Raw genomic sequence first — 12,734 nt, 5'->3', positions numbered from 1 at the left:
TGCTAGCATATAAAAATGAGGCCAAGCTTTAAAGGCTCTTATCCATGTTTATTACATCCCATGCCTACTGCTGCCTGCATGTTGTTGAGGGACTACTTCTGCGCTCATTGTATTGCTTTATGGGTCACCTCAAGCTCTTCTCCAGATCCTGGAGACAGGACTGTGGCTAGGTGGACAGTCCCTCTCATGTTTGGGAAGATGATCTCTGGTTGGGAACCACAACTCCATCCTGCCCTTTGGAGTCTCTTGGCAAAGGCTCTGACTCCTGTCACCACTGGATGGGGGCTGGTTCTTCAGCCACGTGTACAAATTCTACAGTTCTTAAAAGCCAACACAAAAGCACAGTGTTTTGATATATAGTTCCTCAGACACTGCTTTCTAAGGAAAACAGTATTTTCTGCTCTAGAACAGTGAAACTAGTTGCACCTTAGACTGACACTTAAAATAGACTGCACTTAAAATAGTATGGGTATGGGACAGGGGGAGAAGAGTGGAATATGCATTTATACTTTTCTGACAGTCTTCCCTTCCATAGAAAATACAACAAGAAAACCACAGGAGAGGTACCAATCCCCAGAAAAAAATAATGAAAGGCTTGAGGCAAATGACATAACAAGTTAAAGGGGCAGAGTATTGGCCATTAACTCTAATGGCTGTCTAATTTTCCTTAGGCCAGGCACATGCAGGCTGAGGATTTTTTAACCTGGAGGCTGTGGGAGCCAAGCACAAGTGCAATGCCACCAAATGGCAGAACCTGAGTCTTCACCCCAAAACAAGAAAGAAGTCTAGGGTAAGATCTGCCTTTAGTGGCAACTAGGGAAAGGATTAGTGGCTGCTGTTGTGCCACACCAGGACTCTGGGAGAGGGAAAACAAGATTCAGATGGCTTTTTACAAGTAAGGCTGTGTGTCATAGGTATACATGTACGCTCACCCCTACACACACCCAAAACCACAGTCAGTGCTGGAAGAGGCACTGGGACACCGCATCAGCACTCCCCTGGGTTTCAAAAATCTGTATTACTACTTTTTCCCCATCATCATATTAGATCCACAGGTTAGAAATCAGCCTTTTTTTTCTCCATAGTAGGACTCATCCCCTTTCTACCAACACCCCTCTCCACTGTTTTTCCACAACCTAAGGACTAGTTTTCCATTCTGACCGTTTTCTCTGTGTATGCAAAAGTATGTCCCACACACATCAACTAGAGATACACATCACTATCGTTTGTCTCATATATAGGCATAAATCCACATATGCAGAGGTGTGTGCATAATCTTTTCTCCCTACAGACAGAAACACAACTTAAATCCAAAAATACCCACAGAGCTAGATGCCATAGCTAGCTAATTTCTTTAAAAATGACCAGTGGCTTGAGTGTTAAACAGAGATGGTCCTACAGAGAGCAGCACTTGAGGAAAAAAAAATCCAGTAAATGTATACAAAACAATGTAAACGTTGACACTGAAAATTTGAACCAGTGCTTCATTATCATTATACAGAAGAAGTTTCAGACATTCAGGTTCTGCAGCAAAAGCTATGCAATTTCGTACCTATTAAACAGCTTACTTACATGCAGACCTGGCTCTGTCCTGGGAGCAGCACCTCTTCCAGCTGTCAGGCTTGCTCCCAGCTGACCAATGCATTTAACTATTTAAGGAGCATAGGAAGGAGTGGCCTCTGCTTCTTGCCTCTAGCAAGTAATCACAGGCATATTATGCACAAGGGAGTGTCAGCAAAGTGATGTAGTAACAGGATACTATGGAGCTGTGAGGCTCCTGCTACATGGGGGCTCCAGGCAAGTGGCCAATAAGTGGCCTTATTGTGCAAGGGATGAGAATAACATGGATGAAGACCCAGTTGCCTCAATACTTGGCAAAATAAGCCATAAAAGGTGCTCTGGGAGGGTGCAGCTGGACAGAGCCCGTTTAAGAGTAGACTGAGCCTGAGGTGCTTTTTGGTTATTCTAGACATAAGGAGGAATTTCTTCACCATGACTGCGGTGAGGCACTGGCACAGGTTGCCCAGGGAAGTTGTGGATGCCCCATCCCTGGAGGTGTTCAAGGCTAGGTTGAATGAGGCAGCCTGATCTAGCGGGATGTCCCTGCACATGGCAGGGGGATTGGAACTGGATGATCTTTAATGTCGCTTCCAATCCAAACTATTCTATGATTCTATGATCATAGATCTGTCATTTTTAAAGTCATTGACTTCCAGAAGTGGGAAAGAAAATAGCAGTTTCCTAGTACCTCCAGATGTGTTTACTGATGCCACCTTGCCATGCCTGAGGAAACAAGCTGCGCAGTTGTGCCTCCTTGTTCAGTGCACACCTACATCCCCACTCATCTTGGTGTACCCATCTGGAGAAAGGATGGGGAAAGAAAGTAGCCAGGAATAGGAAAGAGGATGCTGGATGAAGCAACTTGGCTATCGTTCATCTCCCATCCTCCTGCCCCAACCTCTTACATCCTGTTCTGCCAGCTGGGCATGGGTGTTCTATTTCATTCATACACCCTCTTCATGGCAAAACAGCATGTGTTACACCCCTTCACAGCCAAGTCCCCTTTCAAGGTCAACACATAATGCCGTCTGCAGCTTGCAACATCTCTAATTTAACTCACACCTTACCATGGGAGCCACAGACATCTGCTGTCACAGGGTTACTTTGTGCAATCAGAATAACTGAAAGCAGCTGAGGAAGGAGGAGAGCTCATGCTAAAGCCAGCTGTTTTCCTTCCATGGGAAGCAGAAAAGAGAAGGACTGCTAGCTACTGCTATTAAGTTACAATCAGATTGGTAAATCTTACCGTGCTCCGTTCGAATTACTCATTTTTTCATGTCTAATCTTTGCTGGATACAGCGCTTTGAAAGTATCTGCATCTCTTGGACAAAACGCAGCTTTGGCTAACAAATGCAGAAATAGGAAGAAAATCAGAAGCAGGGAGCTACTGGTTGGAGGAAAGGAGACCTAAGGAAAGAGAGGTTTGGTAGACTCCCTCGTGTGCCTTCCCCCAGCAATGTATAAACCCCACTGCTGCCAGACTGCCAGAGCTGTTTTACAGCGAACCCCCAGCTCTTGGAACAAAACATGGTGCTAAGAGTATTACTGGTTTAAAGCTACCATCCCTCTAAGAGCCAAAACCCACTGAAGAGCACCACGAAATGCTTTCAGGCCTGGCCTTGCAGAGCTGGAGACTTGGGGTGGCTGTGAATGAGCTGGCAGGACACAGTGCAAAGCCTGGCAGAGATGCCATCGAGAGCCAGAGAGCAGTGTAGCTGGGTCAGCACGGCCCTACAGTTGGCTTTATTAGCAGCTGCTCTGCAAGGCTCATCATATTAGACCCAGCACTATACTGAAGTTGCTGTCTTGTTTCCAGTTTTGGAGAAAGTGTGATCAGGACTAGGGAAAGGTGACCCTCACACGCTGTCCTTTTTGCCTGATCAAGTTTAGTTCTTTTGCGCCTCTTGTCCCCACCCCTCTACCTAGCTTGAATATGGAGGTGGAAAACCCACCTGGTTTTGTTCCTCTCCCTCAGGTTTAGTGGTCCTTTCTCATGGAAAAGAAATCAAATGGAAATGTAGAAGTATAAACACTGATAACAACCCCCTTGGTGATGATGGCCACCCGATCACCTGCAGAAGGTGGGACTGTGAGTGACACAGGCTCAAGCATACAGCAAAAGTGTGATTTGTGTCATTGCCTGGGACTCCATGGTGAGCTTCCCTACTCAATGGGGAGAGACAGGTAGCTGCGAAGAGTGATGAGTCCATCTCTTAGCACAACGTGCCCTCAAGAGGAGTTTGCTTTCTAATGACTGTGATTAGTGTCAGCCTCTAGCTTTACAAAAGGAAAAGTGCCGTGAGATGGGCTCCCTTTCAGTCATACCAAAGGCAAAAGATGTAGAATTTCTATTTGTCCTTCCCAAGACAGGAGAGCAAGGATCCCAGGTCACCCAGAGGAAGCATCAAGACACAAATCTCAAAAATAAGAACAAAGGAGCTGGGGTAGTGTATGATGTCCAGGTGAGGGGGAGGGCAGAAATTACAGGACTTTGTGACAGGACTGGAACCCACTGCAGTGTGGATGGAAGGAAGCATGCAGCCACAACCACGTCCCTTGACCAGGAACAAGCACTCAGTACTTGCCTAATGGTGACAGACTCCTTCCTGCACCTACAACCCTGGAAGTCTGTGCCGGTGAGAGGCAGCACCTTTCTTTTAAAAACGAATGAAGGATGAGAGGACACATTTGGAGCATGAACACAGCAGGAGGGCCATAAGAAGTAATTCTGACAGTCTTTCATTGAGGTCATATGGACCCCAGAATAAGTTGGGAATTTTCCATCAACTTTATAGGAGATGTGTATAGGCCAGGACACATCAGCTGAGGATCCAATTCTCTTATTACTGAAGTCTCATTTTTTAAAAAAGATAACATAAGGAAACAACACAGATCAACAAGGGTATTTTTGTCATATTTTTGCACAAATGTTGGATTTTAGAGTGTTGCCAATCCTATATGAGAATCGAAGTCCTGGAGGGGGTTTGGTGGAAATTGAACTAATCTCCCTGATTTGCCTTTTCCAGGACCAAGGGCACCTGGAAGCACTTGCAGGACATGATGAAGACAGGCAGACATGTCTTCAAAATCCTGTGGGTTGGAATGAGCCAAGAATGGAAGATTCATCGTGTTATTGAAGTGCCTGGACAAGCCCAGATGAGCAGCATTGAGACTTGAAGCATTTTCCCGTGTACACTTTCCTCTGCAGCTTGCTAGCTTGTTTTCCATGCTCTAACCCCGTGGGATATAAGGTGGATAATATCTTCAAGCAATATTTCCTGTTGAGCCAGGGCAACCTGCCTTCCTCAGAGGAAGTGGGATGAAGGAATGTCTGGATCTAAGATGAGTGAAGGAACACTGCTTACGTGGCCAAGTCCTGTAAACAGACCACACTGGTCACTGAGGACAGTGGGGTGCTGAGAACCTCAGCCCCTTGTGGTTCCTTGCATGCTAGTCCTGTGACTTTATCAAAAAAAAAAAATCTAGGTCAAGCCCTGACAAGCATTTACTCCAAGAACGAACCATCTCCAAGACTGGGATGCTGAGGGTTGCCCCTTCCTCAGCAATCTTCCTGGGTGTTACTACTGGCTAGAGGGCCCCGAGGTATCTCAGAGGTAGGCCTGGCTTGCCCAGAAGGCAGGGGCACAATACCCAGGAGGCTGGCGTGGTGCTACAGCACTGACAGGAGACCTGCTCTGTGAGGAACTGAAGACTAGAGAAGAAATACATTGAATTTGTAGAGAGTTAGGCAAGATCTGGGGATGATTTGTTAGAGTACAGAGGTATTTTGTGCAGGGTCCTTCCTAAGACCCCAGCTGCACTGAGCAATAATATGCCATGTCCTTCTCACAGTTTCCTCCTGGTAGTGGCTGAGTCATCTTGGCTTCCTAGAAGAGATCGAGAAGAGACACTCACTTGCAGTGGCTAAGTGTGAGGGCTGCAGGTAATGGCCCCAGCGGAAGGCTATGCACGTTGCCTCTTGTGCAGGTCAGACCATGTCCTGAATTGCAATGCTCAAGTTTCCGTGGCTGAGAATGACCCAGAGCTTTCATTCTGCTGTTGCACTGACAGGCCTTGGGCTAGTCCTGGTTATCTAGTGACGTGTTTCTCTCTCTCCATACTCAAGTGCAGGTGTGAGAAAAAACTCATCTGAATTCTTGAGTTATTTATGCCAAACACATTTGCAACCCTGATAGTACACTGAGGCTAGGTGGAAACAGCATGGTGTTGACACATCTGCTCAGAGATACCTGGTCTGTGCCCACGCTCCGCACAGTGGCTCACTCCTTCTCAAGGGTTTTTTTCCTACAGGACCATTAGATATTCCCCATACTCCTCCTGAGCAATAGGGGCGAACCCTGAATAGCTACTTGCACATTAAATACATCAGATGAAAGAAAAGAGCTTTCTGTGAGATATGTGGCATGAGTCAGACGGCAAAAACTATGTTATTAGACTTGTATTATGAGTGATTCTGATGATAAAAGCCTCAGGCAGTTAAGTTTAGGCTCTTTGTTTCTTTCTTCCTTTTACCTATCCTTTCCAACATTTATTGGCTCCCTTCTAAATGCACTAACCATTCCCAGTACTCCAGTGCAACAGACCTCCACAGCTTTTGGTGCTCTCTCACTGTTCTCAGACTCTCCCTTCGACAGGAAATTTCATTTTTTAATACTATCCAAGTTCTGCTGTGACCCCACATCACCAGGAGGCAGCTGTGGTGGCCAGCACCAGTAGGACCTGTCCTCTTGCAGCAGAATACGCTTCAGACACATGCAGTGCCAAGCAGTGCAGACTCATCCATGCTTCATCACTTGATTCATATCACTTGTGGGCGCTGTGCAGATGTAACTGCTTCAGGAGCTGGTTGTCTCAGAGCTACACCTAGGTTTTGCTACTTGTGACTCACCTACTGGCAGCAGAATTCTGGATATTGCCCTTTAATTGTACCTGTGAAGCAAAAAAAGATCCACATTTATTTTGGTCTGCTGTTCACGTTTTTGGCCACTGTCCAAACACCTGGTAATGTGATTTGAGTAGTATCACCTTCAGGACAGCAATAAAAGCAATTGCCACTCCCATCCTGTGCTTCACATCCTGTTTCCACCACAGGCTACACATTAAGGAGCTCTGGCCAAGGACAACTTCACCCTTGGACAACCTGAGCCTGCCTGCGGCGATGGCTGCTGGCTGGTGGTGATGCCAGAGGATGAATGGTGCCCTCCTCACAAAATAAGGTGAGCTGGAACAGGGAAACCAAGCCTAGCGGGACACTAAAGACCAGCATAATCTGTGATGAATGCTGAAAATATCTGTGAAACTTCACAAAGACCTTTTTTTACTCTTGTGTTTTGCTCCTCATTGCAGTTAGCCCTCAGAGGAGGTGGAAAAGGAGGGCACAGAGAGAGATAACAGCATTGGAAGAGAAGTAGTCTTTGCTGTCCTATGAGTGCAGTCACTGGCAGAGATGCAGCTGTGGCAGGGTGGTTCCTCTTCAGGGTGGTATTTCCAAACCACCACTGTGATGTACTTTTTAGACACTGACCTTGAGTTGGACATTTCTAAAACCATAGGCTGGGCAGCTGGGAACAGGTGTCTGTGATCTGCCTATAATGTCCCCAAAATGGAAGAAGGAGGTGTCAGCAGAGGAGTATTTGTGTAGGGCTACGATCTAGGGAGGCACCTAGATATAGCCACACACAATGGCAGCAGGCCAGATAGTTTGACAGTTTACTCCATGTTGTCCCCACCACTGTAATTGCCTGTTTCCTCTTCCCCCCTGCCCTGAAGATTTTCAGATAAAATGTGTTAGCCTGAACCACCTGCACTGAGTTTTAATGTGTTTCCTCAGAGCAAGCCAGGAGTATGCACCCATGTAGCTGGCCACCAACTGGTACACACTGGTCTGGTTCCTGCAGTAGGTGTGGGCTTGCCCTCCTCATTGAATGGAAACTGTAATGTAGAATAAAATCACAAACACATCTGATAAACACATTGGGCTACAACCTCCCTTTTCTCCTTTTCTAAAATTTCACAGACTACTTAATTCTTAGCAAATCCATAAAAGTGCCAATGACTCCTGTGCTTAAATAAAGAGTAGAAGCTGGATGCAGGGTAAGGGACCACCTATGTTGTTTACCATTGAAGGAAGTTCAGGAAGGAAGAGGCAAGCTACCCAGAGCTGGAGGAAGGAAGGAAAGCTGGTGCCACTGGTGTGGCTGTGATGCCCCTGGAACCCCAGGTCTTGAGTGCCTTAGTGGAAGAGCTGAGAAGCAACCCTGAAGTTTGGCATGTTTTCTGGCCCCTGTGAGCAGCTGTTGGGTGGATTCATTGCCATTTAACTTGCCCAATAATTGCCTCTGCTGTTATTGCAGTTATGCCTTGGCTTCCACATGCTGTGCCACAAAATGTCAAATACACGCCATGGCTGGTTAGTTTTGCTTGGCTTTTTACACTACCAGAACCCAAGGTATCAGTCTATATCATATACGACTATTCTTCAGACCAGACCAGATTGATTCCTTAACAGGCCACACTCTGAGATGTGGTGATGCCATGTCCTTTGACCCTGGTGAGTCCAAATCAGGTTAAGGTCCCATTCCACTGCTGTCAATGACGGCACTGCCAGCAGCAGAGACATTATCATTACCTCTGCTCCAGCCCAAGTCTATCCAGCAGGGTCTCCAAGGAGAAGAGCTGCCCCACATAGACAGGGTGGACATAGTCATATTCCCCTGGAGGGACACAGGAAATGAGAAAGAAATAGGTCAGAAATCTGAGCTAGGGCAGTCTACCCTTGAAATACCTTGTGGTAGCTTCAAAGGGCCTGACAATTTCTGCATTTAAGTGACTTCTGTGAACAAAAATAAGGAGTGAAATGCACATAAAGAAGTCCAGAATAGACTATTTAATATGCACATGTTGGATTAAATAATTTGCGTTGAACAGAGAAGACCCAGCCTCTACTGCCTGCAGTGAATTAGCCAACACCTCTGGGAATTTGGGTTAGTGTGAACCAGCTGCTCATCTGCTTACTTTTATCCAAATTGCATTTTATTCCATTAAAATCCCTTTCTCAAGGTCAGTATTTGGATCTAAATACCATTGGGCTGCTGCTGTTACAGAGAGAGGCCTCACTTTTTGTGGGTGGAGGAGAAAATAAATACAAGCACAGCAGAGGGTTAATGTTAGATGTCAGTTCTGCTATGGGCTGCCTGAAGTTAAATTTCTGTGGCTCCTTGGCTGGCAGAGGGTGCCTAACCGATGAGTGTGCTGCACCATATCTCTTGCATATGAAGGTGTAAAATAAGAAACGGATAGAGAGAATTTGGTGGTTTATTCCTCTGCTTTCTGCATGTAGCTCAGGGGCAGATCTACCCCTCAGGTCCAGGGAACTGGACTGCTGGGGGTGCAGCTGCAGAGTCATCTACGGGGCAAGCTCTGCTCAAGCAGCCGGGAGAAAGGATCTTGCCTGCAGGTGCAGAGGTGGTAAAAGATTATGGTTTGCATTCTTTTCCCAGATCTGTTTTGCATTGTTAGGTGAGAAGCTGATGATAAAGGCTTGAGAAATGATTGCCAGGGCAAAAAGTCCCATCAGATTGGCGGTCCCTAAGACTGCTGTTGCCATGGGTCTGAATAAAAAACACAGGCTTAAGGCTTATGTGCACAACAGTGAAGCAGAACAGCTGCTGAATCAACTGTTCCCCTGACAAATTACCCGCTGCTTGAACTTGGAGGTCACAAGGAAATAGGAAATCAAAGCTCAAACTTTGGAAACAATGACTTAGATTCTCTGCTGATATGGCCCCCTTCAGCTGTGGCAGAGGGATTATGCTCCTTTCTGCCAAGTGAGGACCTGTGGACCCATGGAGGAATCTGGGGAGGAAGGTCTAAGGGTCAGAGGTTGTGGTTTGGAGGGAAATCTGGAAAAGGGTGAATATTACAGTGGGTGGAGGCAGAAGAGATACTGCTGATGAGGCTACGCCATGGAAGCATAACCTCCCCACCAGGTAAGCATGCTGTGCTGAACAGCAGACGCTGATCATCCCTGGATCCTTGGGATTAATTCAGAATAAATGCTCACAGCTGGACTACTGAGCTATACTTTTCTTGTATAAAATTATGAAACCTACTGTGTCTAAAACCAAAATCAGAACAATCATACACTGAGAATCTAATTACTAGACATTGATCAAAATTAAATAGTGTATTAAATAGTGTGAAGGTCAGCTGTTTCAGGTTCTGATATGCCTTTTGTAAAGCTGCTATCACACTCATCAGACCAATACTGAATTAAACATTCTTTAGAGCAAGACTCTCACATTAGGGTGTTATATTGTATTTTGCTCGGCTCTCGGTCTTGGAAAGTCAGTCTCTGCTGGTCCAGTGTGTGGATTTTATGGACTGAGCAGAGGAATTATCTCAGTGAGCCTGAGTGTGCCTGTGAAAATAATGCACTGTTGCCTAACCAGAAGATCCAGGCCTGCCTGGAGAAAGGATCACATTAGACTCTTAAGGCTTTTTTCTGCTAAATCAGATCAGATGGTGACAATATTCACTTCTGGGTCCTTGCATTTTCCATCACTATTTATGTACATCTTCCCTTTTCTTTAATCCTGTGGATGCATTTGAAATCTGGCCTTAGAAACAACTATACTTGCAAGCTCTGCCTTAGAACTACCAAGAACTATGTACTCTATTTTCCTGTTTTGGCCTGGTACGGGCCTTTGCTTCTTGTCATTTGAAGGCAGTGGACTGGGACAGTCTCTGCTTCCAAGCAGAGTCCATAAAGCCAGCTGTGCGAACAGCTACAGTCCCAGGAAGCCGCCTCCTGCCTGCTTCACTGGTACAACACAACGTGACCTTTCACAGCCTCCTCTGCCAAGCAATCTCATTTGTGCTGGTCCCTTGAGCAATTTCTTGAGAAAGGCTTCGTGGAGGTTTCACATGCGTAGCTGATGGCTCCAGCTGGATAAGGCGATTAGGCATAGTGATAACAACGTGTAAAAATGAAACAGGATGCCATAGAAATATTATATAAGATAATTCCAATTCCCGTTATCAGTTGTAAAGAACGTTCTGCTTGCTTCTGATTGCTTATATCTTCTATATTTATCAGTTTCTTTCTGCTTGTCTTTGTGCACATTTCCCAGTGTAGCAGGTCTGACCCAACCAACTGCAAATAAAGATAACACTGATAACCATAAAGTGAAGAGGGGGGGAAACTCACTTCAGACTTGCACACTTAGGCCACCTTTGAATTTAAAGTATTTTCCAGATGGCCTTCTTAATGGTAGGAGTTAGATCTCTTGCACCTGCAGCTCTAAGCATTTCTGCTGGGTATAAGGAAAAGCCAGCTGCTGCGGGTGCAAGTTCTCCATGAGATGGGAAATAAGAACCAGGGCCTGAACTTTTCCAGGCTGGTGAGAGATGAGGGAAGGTTTTGCAGTGAAGGCAAAAGATGAGCTCTAGCTTTGGGCTTCCTACAGCAAGGTTGTGCAAGTTAGGCTACAGAGTGGCTACAGATCATCAGAGACTTGCCTCCCTGAGCTCTGTGCTGCCTGGATGTAAACCTCTTCCAGTCACTGCTTAGGGTTTATCAGGCTCAACCTCAGCACTGCACACATGCTTTCTTACAGCTACAACTGGCATCTGGCTAACTTAATGCTAAGCTTTGGCCACCTATACAATCTCTGTGTATATCCTTAGGCAGCCATATTCCCCCTCTAGTAAATGGCGATGTGCTGCCATAGAAGGGTAGATGCACCCTGCTCCATGTATGTCTTCTCCATAAAGGCACTGCAGATGACATTCCTACAACAGCTTTGCAGGCATGGCTGGCTGTTGAAACCAGGGACATCAGCTACTGAGGAAAGGAGAAAAATAAACTTCTGACAGTCTCCCTAGATATTTTATGTCTCCTGAAGAAAGGATTTTAAAGTTTGGGCTGTAGAAAGTGCAACATTTGCTTAATGTGTTAAAGATTCTTCAGTCTCCCCAACAAACAGGAAATAGGAAAATATGAGCTCTCTGTCATGGTAATTATATGACAGGTTTGTTGCTGGTCTTTGGTCTATACTTCAGGAGGTTCAACAAGGCCAAGTGGAAGCAATCCCCAATTTCAGTACAGGATGGGGATGATGTGATAGAGAGCAGCCCTGCGGAGAAGGACTGGTCGATGAGAAGCTCAACATGAGCCGGCAATGTGCGCTCGCAGCCCAGAAGGCCAACCGTGTCCTGGTGTGCATCAAAAGAAGCGTGGCCAGCAGGGCAAGGGAGGTGATTCTGCCCCTCTGTTCCTCTCTTGTGAGACCTTATCTGTAATACTGTGTCCAGTTCTGGAATCCTCAACATAAGAAGGATATGGAGCTGTTGGAATGGTCCAGAGGAGGGCTGAAACACCTTTCCTATGAGGACAGGCTGAGAGAGTTTGGGTTGTTCAGCCTGGAGAAGAGAAAGCTCGGAGAAGACCATATAGCGACTTTCCAGTACCTGAAGGGAGCCTACAGAAAAGCTGGGGAGGGACTTTTTACCAAGGCTTGTAGTGATAGGACTAAGGGAAATGGGTAGAAACTGGAGATTTAGACTAGACATAAGGAAGAATTTCTTCAAAATGAGAGTGGTGAAGCGCTGGCACAGGTTGCCCAGGGAAGCTGTGGCTGCCCCATCCCTGGAGGTGTTCAAGGCCAGGTTGGATGGGGCCTTGGGCAGCCTGATCTAGTGGGAGGTGTCCCTGCCCATGGCAGAGGAGTTGGAATTAGGTGATCTTTAAGATGCCTTCCAACTCAAACTATTCTATGATTCTATAGCAAAGATATAGCAAGCAAGTGAACTAATCACACATTTCTAGGTACTCTTTGGCCAGTGAATGCTTTCTCCTACATGAAGTCAGAGACTGGTCCCGTGTCAGCTATCCTGTATGAGTCAGTGGTAATGACAGAGGAAGTGGGAGCTGTGTTTACAAACCGTGGAGGATGTTCAGCAATGCAGGCTGCAGCTTGGCTCACACTTTACATCTCCAAAAGTGTTTATTACATAATACAGAGCTATAAAGAAAAGGATTTCAGAGCCTTTTTCAGCATACAGAGACACCTGGCTGACCTGAAGAGCCACTGGGCTCCAGCTGGGCCCAAGACCTTTCTTTTTTGCTGAGGGGACTACAACCTCACAGCTAT

The sequence above is a fragment of the Cuculus canorus genome, chromosome 1 (assembly GCF_017976375.1).
Source record: "Cuculus canorus isolate bCucCan1 chromosome 1, bCucCan1.pri, whole genome shotgun sequence".
Taxonomy (NCBI): domain Eukaryota; kingdom Metazoa; phylum Chordata; class Aves; order Cuculiformes; family Cuculidae; genus Cuculus; species Cuculus canorus.
Note: the sequence above shows the minus strand (reverse complement) of the source record.